This window comes from Mercenaria mercenaria, unplaced genomic scaffold (assembly GCF_021730395.1).
Source record: "Mercenaria mercenaria strain notata unplaced genomic scaffold, MADL_Memer_1 contig_2313, whole genome shotgun sequence".
Classification (NCBI taxonomy): Eukaryota; Metazoa; Mollusca; class Bivalvia; order Venerida; family Veneridae; genus Mercenaria; species Mercenaria mercenaria.
This window is the reverse complement of record NW_026460366.1, coordinates 2,273-13,382: the sequence shown is the minus strand read 5'-3', so window position 1 is coordinate 13,382 and position 11,110 is coordinate 2,273. Positions and strand designations below refer to the sequence as shown.

The 11,110-nt window shown below is 34.0% G+C and overlaps 1 long non-coding RNA gene across 1 annotated transcript; it reads left to right on the top strand.

Moving 5' to 3' along the window:
- Positions 1-685: 685 nt before the first annotated feature.
- Positions 686-4,295, top strand: LOC128552326 (uncharacterized). Its single transcript, XR_008369042.1, has 4 exons — positions 686-847; positions 1,937-2,072; positions 2,486-2,642; positions 3,129-4,295. It is a non-coding gene; the product is annotated as an uncharacterized LOC128552326 (long non-coding RNA).
- Positions 4,296-11,110: the final 6,815 nt, after the last annotated feature.

Genomic DNA, 11,110 nt, shown 5'->3' with positions numbered 1-11,110 from the left:
TAAAAAATTTGCTTTCTCATCCATTTTTTTACTTCCGCAAAATATTCAATATAACTACATAAAAGAAGCAAAATATTGATTATTATTCAGAGCAAAAGACTCATAAAAAATATTTCAGCAAATAATGGTTATTTGAAAATAGTTAAAATAAAGAAAGTTACGTACTTTCAAGGTTAAAAAGCTATTAATTTTGCGCGGTAACTGGCACGTAACGTCATGACGTCAATGACGTCATTTTAAGGCAACATTGTTTTGAAGCGTTTCTGCGGCAATTTATTCATTATTTCTGCATTATTAAACCATAAAGCATCAGATCGAATACAGGTTCATGATTTGTTTTCAGAAGAATGAATATACAAACACATTTAGTTTGTCGTAAACGTCGTCGTAAATCGTCACGTTAGCTTCCGGTTGGACATGCGCACATACAAATATGAAGGTAACCTACCTCCTTAAACTTATAATTGTGACGTCGTCTTTGAAAACCGGTCCAGATGCGGCATGACGTAATATCGAGAAACGACGTTTAAAGCTGCGCCAAGTTTACGCGCGCAGCTTTCTTACACATGTTTTAATTAGCAAAAATTTGACCGTTAAAGTACGACTGCTTGTTACATGATTGATAACAGCCTACTAGAGAAAGAATATTTAGACAACAGATCTGTAAAAAAAATAGTGGTATTACGCCTGGGGCAAAATATTTCGTTCACAATCAGTTGTTTCCCCTTCAATATTATGTTTCCGGTTTCGGATTTTATCAGGGAAGCGTGTGAAGTTTACTTTTGTTTATCTAACTTTAGTTCAACGATGAAGGGATCTGAGACTTGTAATACTGTTTAGTGATTTAGTAAGTACCGTTTATAAACAGTTGTTAATGTAGATTCTCTAATATATTTGAAACTTTCACTGAGTCTGTCTTTTACCCGGAAGTGAATCCAAAACATAAAGAGGGAAATTTATGAAATTTATCTTCTGGCCACTAAACACAGATGATTTCACTATGCCTGTGTATTTAATATAAAATGGCCAGTTGGGTTGTCACAAAGATTATTGAAGGCAGGCAGCTTCTTACTCAGGGTGACCAGGATTCATCAAATTATTTCATTGTCCATAGACTAGTAAGCATTATTTACGGAAAAAAAAACAATAATAAAAAGTCAATATACATGTAGCTATGATAATTAATATATTTGATGCAGACTTATAGATGCCTGCCCATGTCACATGATTTCTCGAAAAGTCCCCTCTCACAGTAGTAGCCAAGGTATTTTAAAAGGAAATATGTAGATGTCCGGTAACCGGACGCATACCCTGCATTCTAGCTGTCCGGCAACAAGACGACTAGCCTCTCCGCTAATGTTTTTATAGCTGTTCGGCGATCTTTTTACATATAAATACTATAATGAATAAATCTATTGTATCATATTTTTTTGGCATAAGTTTGAATATTCACCTGTAAGGCTTATACAATATTTTAAAATTGATTACCGGACGCCTAGAAAACCCCTATAGGATAGGATAGGCTAGGCGTCCTGTTACCGGTCGGCTAGAACACTGGCTAGGTTTCTGGTTTCCGGATGTCTTGACACTTCCGTTTATAAAATGGTAACTGTTTTTGCTGTGGGTCTCATAAGTCATGTTATTTCTGTCTGGTGACTACTCTCTTTCCATTTTTGTTGATTCAGAATGTTTTGTAACAGGATGATTGTATATGGATAGTGGGAATTTATGCCATATAATGAAAATCTTTTTATTTTTGAGCCTTGCTGTGTGTAAAACAATTTATGATCCTTTAAAAAATAGATTCATAGCATAATAACTTTTAAAGAATTTTGTGGTAAGTTAATGAAACCTTTCAAAATCACATTATTAATTTAGTAGTCAGTTTTTTATTTTTAGTGATGTTTACGGTAACATGTAATATATCTTCTTTCAGATAATATTCCTTGTTCCTTTGATGGTTCATTCCACTACAGCTGGTTCATATACCCTACAACAGCCAGGAAAATGGTCTGTTTACTTTAAGATCTCAAGAAAATGTAACATACTTTGGATGTGCTTTGAGGAATCAGGTAAGTAACATGCAGCTAAAGGCTCTTATTATAATTTTAATGCAATATAGTATTTATTTATACCTCTGTCTAGGTTTTGTTGGAGCCAATACAGATAAGTCTACTTCTACACTAATGATTTGCACAATTTATGTACATGTACTATGACTATTGAATGGCTTAAACTGACAAAACTGACATTATTGAAATTTAATTTCAACAGTATGGTTTTGAGGAGGATCAGTTGGTGTAAAGTCTTCTTCATTACATTGGCTATTAGCCTGGGAAAAGTTTGTGGCACTCAGTAAGTACATGGATAATTTACCAGTTTTATTGCACCAAGAATATGGATTAGAATGAAGACTGTAAAGGTTCCTGAGATACATGAAGATAACAGAATACTTTTACCAAAGACTTTTAAATCTTTTTTTCAGGAAGGCAAGTGTTTCCTCTTGTTTATGAAAGCAACTCAGTTGGTTAAGGGTCAGACAACTTGTGAGCATGGTACATCACTACCTGTATTGGTATTCCATTTTGACAATGCTGCTAGCTAGAATAGAAATAACATCTTGCTGTGAAGAGTTTTACTAGGTAACAACCATTTTTGATAGCTGTTAAAACAGTGTATACTTTTAACCCTTAGGCTGCATGAGGCAGCTATGTCTGCCTTTGCAACCAGTGCAGATCAAGATCAACCTGCACATCTGTGCAGTCTGATCATGATCTGCCGTGTTTGATACTTAGTCAGCAAATTTTCTATTAGAACCCCCTATAAGCTATAAATGGTACTGTCTCTATTTAAAGATGGAGTAGTCCATTTTACAAATTTAGCAGGTTAAGGGTTAACACAATAAATGCAAAAATGTGTTTAGAACATCCTATTTGCAGTAACCAAAATCTACAAACAAAGTACATTTTATATACTGACAGCACGCTGTTGTTAGTCTGTTTGTCAATATTTTAGAGCACTGGTTGTAAGAATCATCTATTATCAAATAGTGATAACTCTGCTTTTATTAAATAAAGCGACTCCCAGGTTAATTATTTAAAATAAAATATTTTACTTATTTGTTACAGGATATCACAGATCGATTGAATATTCAACAATGATCACAGACCATGCAAAGTTTGAATCTGACTTGCACTTTTGAATTTAGAAGAATCTGTGGAGGAGGGTGAATGCTGAGGCCTTTAATAATACATGATATTGCTGACACAGTGTGTCAGTCATCAAAGAAATGTCATAACAACACAGTTGGTCAACAATGATTTAAATCCTGTCACATTCTACCAGTGGAGAAATATCTTATCACAATATTTTAAACTTTTGAAGAAGATAACCAAGTATTACCACTTTATCATGCCTGCAGAAACACCTGGATTGTTAGTCTTAAAAGTGACAGTCCAGTTAACTTACTGAAATCTACTCCCCCTTGACAAACGAATATTATTGACATGGAATGACAGAAGCTTGACAATGGTACCTGTACGAACTCATAAGATAATAGTATTTGTCTGAAAAGTCAAAGGATTCTGTTTGTCCCAAACCACTTGAACTGAAATTGGATTGACCAGGATTGTTCTGAGAACTGAAAAAAGGAAGTGAATATAAAAGATAGAAATTGTTGTTGAATTCAAACGTTTTAATATACAACACTTTAGCCTGTTTTGCTGTTCATATAAATGTGTTTAGCTGTTTAGGTTAAACATCAAGTAAAGGTTGTAGTTTCAGTTACCTACATTAAAGTATTGGCTGGAAATAAATATTTACTTTTCACCAGAGCTTGTAGCAGTGTAACCTTCATCAAAAGTTAAGCTGTTGTGTTAATTATTGAAGTATTTTTAGAAAAAGGAATTTAGTATGTATGTTGCCATGGTAACATAATTCAAATTATATTTCATTGAAATTATGGATAAATTTCAGTAAGGGATCTACAGTATATAATGTAATGGTAAAAGAATGTTCACTTTCTTCAGTATTGTCAGTTATAACTAGCCAGTGAAAAAACAGATTATGAGGAAAGGGATGACTGAAATGTTTATTCTTACGATAACTACTTTTGTTACAGAACATGACTGTTTTAATGTTTTTATGTGAAATTTTCAGATTTCTTTCCTGAATACTTGTACTTTCAAATATTTAACATATTAGAAATACCTTTTAAAATAAGCTCTTCCTTTTAAGTATTATTATAGGAAAAGGAATTTAAAACATATGTCGCCATGGTAACACAATTTTCTTAGAAATATGGAAAAAATTTTAATTAGCTGTACTTTCTAGTATTCGAGGTAAGCAAACAATAAAAATCAATAGTAATATATGTTTCATTTATTTCAAAATAGTAAATTTATTACCAGCAGGTAAAAGGCAAGTTACGAAGAAACAATGACAGAAATGTCTTATTCTTATAGTTATTACTCATGTTACAAACACTGTCATAAAACAAAACATTTTAATTTTTTTAACATGGAATTTTGAGATAATATTTTGAATACATACCACTTTATAATATTCAAGTTATCTGAAACACTTTTCCAAATTAAGCTCGTTTTTAAAGTATTATTGTAGAAATCAGAATCAAATGCATATGTTGCCATGGTAACATTTAATAATGTTTTTTATAGAAAATGTGAAGGACTTTAGCCAGCTAGATGTTTGCACTTCAAATGAATATCTAAATATTCTTTGTAAAAGAAGATTCATTTATTTAAAAATAGCCAGTGATTACCAATAAGTGAAAACACAAACTGAAGAAACAACGACTGAAATAGTTTATTCTTGTGGTTATTTCCCGTGTTACGAAATCTGTCATAAAACCAAACATTTTATATCTTTTCACATAAAATTTTCAAATTTTACTTTTGAATACATAAACCTCTAAATATTCAACCTATAAGAAACATTATTTTAAATTAAGCTTTTATTTTTAAGTACTATTGTAGAAAAAGCAATTTTTTGCATATGTTGCCATGGTAACGCAATTTGAATAATGTTTTCATAGAAAATATGAAAGATTTAAATTAGCTGTATTTTTCTGTTTTAAGTAAGCAACACAAAAATAGAATTTCATAGTAATAGAAGGTTCTTTTTTTCCAAGTAAGTCATTTATTACCAGCATTTAAAAGTCAAGTTATGAAAAAACAATGACAAATCTATCTTATTCTTGTAGTTATTACCCATGTTACAAAAACTGTCATAAAACCAAACATTCTTAATATTTTCATGGGCAATTTTCAGTTTATTTTTGCAAATACATATGCCTTAAAATATTTTGCTTTTTAAAATCCTTATTTCAAGCGAACATGTTTCTTTTTTTTAAGTTTTATCATAGAAAAGTGGTTTTAATATATTTGTTGCCATGGTAACACAATTTTAGAAATATTTTTATAGAAATTGTTGTAGATTGTAATTGATTATCATTTTGTGTGTTAAAAAGGGATCTTACTTATATCATGCAATTGTAACAAAAGATATATTTATTTCAGAATTGTTAGCCATTACCAGTATGTGAGAAATAAACTAGAAAGAAAGGATAACTGAAATGTACTGTTTTCATTTTTAATATCTATGTTACAAAATCTGTCATAAAATTGACAATTTTGAAGATTTTCGTCTGAAATTTTCAGGATTTATTTCTGAATGAATATACTTTCTAAATATGCAAAAACCTTAAAATGTCAAAATTCCTCATCTGGACCCATTTTCTCAGTCATGGTCACATATTATGTTTAAATTATTTAAATATAAAATAATATTGGTTTGTTTTTGTGTCATTACATGTTTATAGATGAATAAACTAATTTAATTGCCCTTAAAACTTCATACATATTCTTTGATCACTTTAAATACTGGTTTGTAACACCTTGGCATTTCACGTTCAAAGATATGTAATCAATACTGAAATTACTTATTTTGTTTTAATCGTTTCTTTTATTGTCTTATACCTTTTAAGTTTAAATTTCAAGTTTATTTCGGCTCCAGTGTCGACGATTTCGCATTCATTCGTACTAGTTTATTTTATCATTCCAATATGGCAGACAGTATGCGGCGAGTACACTTCTGGAGACACAGTAAACAAAAAAAAAATAATAGTGCATAGCTTGCTGAAATGGTAAAATTAATTAACTAATTAAGATAAGAACATGCACATGATACTTACCAAAAGAAACAAAGTGGATTTCGGCAGTATTATGCATAGAAATAACTTCCGGTTCCCTAGCCTATGCACGGTATTTTGCTTAGAGAAACCGGTCCGGACGAATAAGTGCGCAGTCTAGGGAACCGATTCCAGTTCTCTAGCCACTGCCTTAAAATAACTCTGGAACCTACGATTGGCTCTGATTTGTCAGGAATTCAAAGATTATTGTTTTTGAACAATCTTTTGGAAGTATGTATTCAATAAACCATAAATGCAGTTCTATTATGGCTGCAAAAGCCAAATAGGCAAATTTTTGGACCTTTAAGGGCCATACCTCTGGAACCCATGATGGAATTGACCAGTTCAAGAAACGGAACAAAGATCTTGTGGTTAATACAGTTGTGTGCAAGTTGGTTAAAATCAATCATATATGACGCTGCTATTGTGAGACAAGGTCAAAATAGCTTCATTTGGCCTTTCAGAGGCCATAACTCTGGAACCTTAGGGATCTGGTCCGGTTTAAAAACAGGAATCGAGATCTTATCGGTGACACAAGTTTTGAGCAAGTCTGATAAAGTCAACTTATAAATGAAGCTGCTATTGTGCAGACAAGGTTCAAAATAGCTGATTCTGGCCCTTTCAGGGGCCTAACTTGGAACCCTAAAGGAATCTCGCCAGTTGAAAAAAACGGAACCCAGATTTATGGTGCTACAATTGTGTGCAAGTCTGGTGAAATAAAATTCATAAATGACGCTGCTATTGTGCGACAAGGCCAATCAGCTAATTCTGGCCCTTTCAGGGGCCATAATCTGGAACTATATGGAATCTGGCAGATCAAGGAAAGGACCCCAAGATCCATATGGTGATACAAGATGTGTGCCAGTTTGGTAAAAATCAAATTATACATAAAGCTGCTATTGTGGCAGACCAAGGTCAAAATTAGCTAAATTTTGGCCTTTCAGGGGCTAACTCTGGAACCATAATGGGATCTGACCTGTTCAAGAAAGGAACCGAGCTTCTACTGGTGATCCAAGTTGTGTGAACGTGTGTTAAAATAAAAATCATAAATGAAACCACTATCGTGCAGACAAGAAAATTTGTTGTACGCACGCACGGACGGCCCGAGACGGACGATGAGGGTGATCACAAAGCTCACTTTGTCACTAAGAAAACCAAAATAGTGGCTTTGCGACCAGCATGGATCAGACAGCCTGCGCATCCGCGTGAAGTTTTCATATCATCTTAGAGGATTTTAGCAGTTAAATGGAGATAAAATACAGTCCAAATGAAAACGTTCAGTTACCGGGAAATTATGAACTATACATTTATTTTTTGTTATTTTTTGACTTTGATCTTCTGACTTCAAAGAACAAGAGGGTCTGATGACCTGAATCGCTCACCTGAGTATTTAGAAACCACATATTTCAAATGGCCAACCTGATCGCTAAAATATAGAAAGTATGATCAGTAGCGTCACATTTATGGTCACTAAAAGACAGTTAAAGATTGGTGTGCAAAACTGTACATGTTCATCCAAATTTCAAGGCTAGATCTTAATAGAGTGGTCCCAAGCAAAAGTTTATGCACGGACACACGGACGACGTAACCTAACAAAAACTGACTAGTTTTGACCGCAGTTGACAGTTTCCGAACTTGACTAAGATATCATCAAGATGAATATTCAGACAAACTTTCATACAGACCATGGAAAAAAAAGTCGCCTCTCGAGAGGTTCCCAGGTTTTTCTATTAATTGACCTCCTGCACCTAGTTTTTGAAGCACGTGGCTGTTTCGAACTTAAAACTAGATATCATCAAATTGAAACATTATGACCAATTTCATGAAGATCCTTAAAAAGTATGGACCTTCGAGAGGGTCACAAGGTTTTCTATTTTTAGTACCTCTGACTAGTTTATTGACCGAGCTGACCAAGTTTCCTAGATATCATCAAGATGAACCATTCTGACCCAATTTTCATGAAGATCCATTGAAAAAATATGGCCTCTAGTAGTGGTCACAAGGTTTTTCTATTTTTAGACCTACTGACCTGTTTTTTGACCGCAGTTGACTCAGATCTCAAAACTGATCTAGATATCATCAAGATGACTCATTCCAGACTAACTTTCATACAGATCCCATGATAAATATCGCTTCTTAGAGAGGTCACAAGGTTGTTCTATTATTTGACTAATGACCTAGTTTTGGATGGCCATGACCCAGTTTCCAAACTTGAACTAGATATCATCAAACAGGGCTTCGAAAATTTGCCGGTTTATCGGTTTTGGGACGATTTTGACTTTTCAGACCGATTCGTGAAGTTAAAAAGAAAAAAACGGTCCCGGTAAAAATGAGAAAAGTATAAATTTCGGTTGATATCTCAGTACACGATCCCCTGCCAAGTAGGAAATTGTTGGTGCACCTCAGATAATCAATAACGTTTCTAGGATGATTGTTCCACTTTGATAAATCGGTCGATAATTAGCGCGTGACGCATCAGTGCTCGCGCGGCAACATCCTTAATGTTTGCAAACAGCGACCTACGGTGTGTATTAAACAATAAGTATTGACTGGTTTCAAACGCTTTCTGACAGGATCCAAAATCATTTCGACGGGGATCCACTTCTATTAATTAGAATTCCGACGGATGGTTTATTTCAAAAGGCTATGTTTGATCACGGGTAAACAACAAATTGTCGCTGCATTTAATCAAAGGAGGTAATTTACATTATAGGTCTTTGATTTAAGAGGACATCACACGGAAAACCGATAAAAAATAATTTTTATAATTACTGATTTGAAAAAATTTACATTGATTCATTTGTTGGGGTCCAGTTGAAACAAATGCAGAAAATCGTCTTTTGCAACCCGACTGTACAAAATAGAAAAAAATATGGACGGGCAATTCGATCTCAGCGTTCAAATACCGTACACAATTTTTTCAGTCGCGGCAGAGTTTCCTTACATTACTGAAGCTGTTTAGCAGCGAATATGTGTCGTGTAACACACTTTTGACGGCATTGTATTTATTGAATTCCGTCAAAAATGAAGAAACATCACAAAGAATCTGCCGTGTATACGGTATCCGAAGTCACGTGCGTGGCTTTTAGACTAGTCCCCACACGTGTCAATGCCTCGTATTATCTCGGAAAAACATCGAAAATTTAAACACAGTAAACGATCACACATAAACAGAATAACTGTCTTCATTGTATGGTAACGGGGGGCGGGTGACTGGTAACTCAGTTTTAATGCATGACATGCTTATTCTTTACCTATCACGTTTACAAAATATGTAATATTGGGATGCGGTGGGTGGGGTAGCGCCGATGTCAGGATTTGCATTTTAGGACCGATTGAGTTATCAAAATTTCGGGCCGATCATTCAAGGTTAACATTATGACAATTTTCCTGAAGATCCATTGAACAGTCTGGCTCACAGAGAGGTCTCAAGGTTTCTCTATTTTTAGGACATACTGACTCGTTTTTTGATCACACATGACCAGTTTCAAATTGACCTAGATATTATCAAGGTGAAAACCTGACCAATTTTTTTCCATGAAGATCCATGAAAAATAAGGGCTCTAGGGAGGTCCAAGGATTTCTATTTTTCAACTCTGACTAGTTTTTGTGACCGCACGTGAACCACGTTTCAAACTTGGCATAGATATCATCAAGGTGAACATTCTGACCAATTTTCATGATGATCCATTGAAAAATATGGCCTCTAGGGAGGGTCACAAGGATTTTCTATTTTTAGACTTACGCGACCTAGTTTTGGATCTCACATGGAACACAGTTTCAAACTTGACCAATATATCATCAAGATGAAATTCTGACCAACTTTCATAAAGATCCCATGAAAAATGTGACCTCTGGGGTGGGGGGGGGGGGGGGGGGGGGGGGGGGAGAATAAGTTGAGGTGGGGGGGTCACAAGCAAAAGTTTATGCAAGCACGACGAGGGCGCTGCGCGATCACAAAGCTCCCCTTGTCACTTTGTGACCGGTGCAGCTAAAAATCAACATGGCTTAGTGAGGACTACAGTTATCTTTTGCTTAACAAATATGATAGTCACTCGGCTCACTTATGTTAGTGAATTTTTTTGGCTTCACATTTTTTTCACTTACCTTGATCTTTCCTTTTGTCCCAAAACCGACATCTTAGTCAGCACTGTAAAGAAAAGAACTCCAAGCAATGTTATTGCAACGGTAAAAATGATTGGAGTTATAAAAACTAAACCACCATTGGCTGCTGTAAAAATTTAAAATGGAGGACCAATTTCCAGTAATCATACACATATTTATGTTACTATGAAAGTGATTTTATGTTACCTATCCTGTATACACACCACTGTAACAAAAAAAGCTTTCACCTGATTAACTCACACTAGTAATCAAAGAATCTGTATGTTCTCATTTAACTAAATACTTAATAGTTGATCCCCCTTTTCTGTAAATGTTTTCCTTGATGTCTTTATAAACATGACAATACCTTGCTGTCATCAAATTATGTAAAGAAAACTCTAAGAGTGGTAATATAATTTTGAAAGTTTCAAAATCTTCATGATTAGTTTGAATATTTTGTATTAGAAAATATTTTCCATTGTTAAACTTCAGCCATTCTTGACACCAAAAAACAATCACTATAAACGATCGTTCAGTTTTATTTGTGCATGAAATGTTATAAAGAGGTATAAATGCCAAAATTTCCATGCAAAAAAAACACAAAAACATTATACAAAATTCCAATTCTGTTTTGTTTTTTTCTTTGGAAATCGTGATTTTCCTGATATATACAAGGAAAATATTTTTTGACAATAAATTCGACACATATTGAAAGGTATCATGAAACTTCATATGATCCAACTACACCTCAAGAACCTTTAAAATCACATTAATTCATATTGATATCTTGCTGCAATT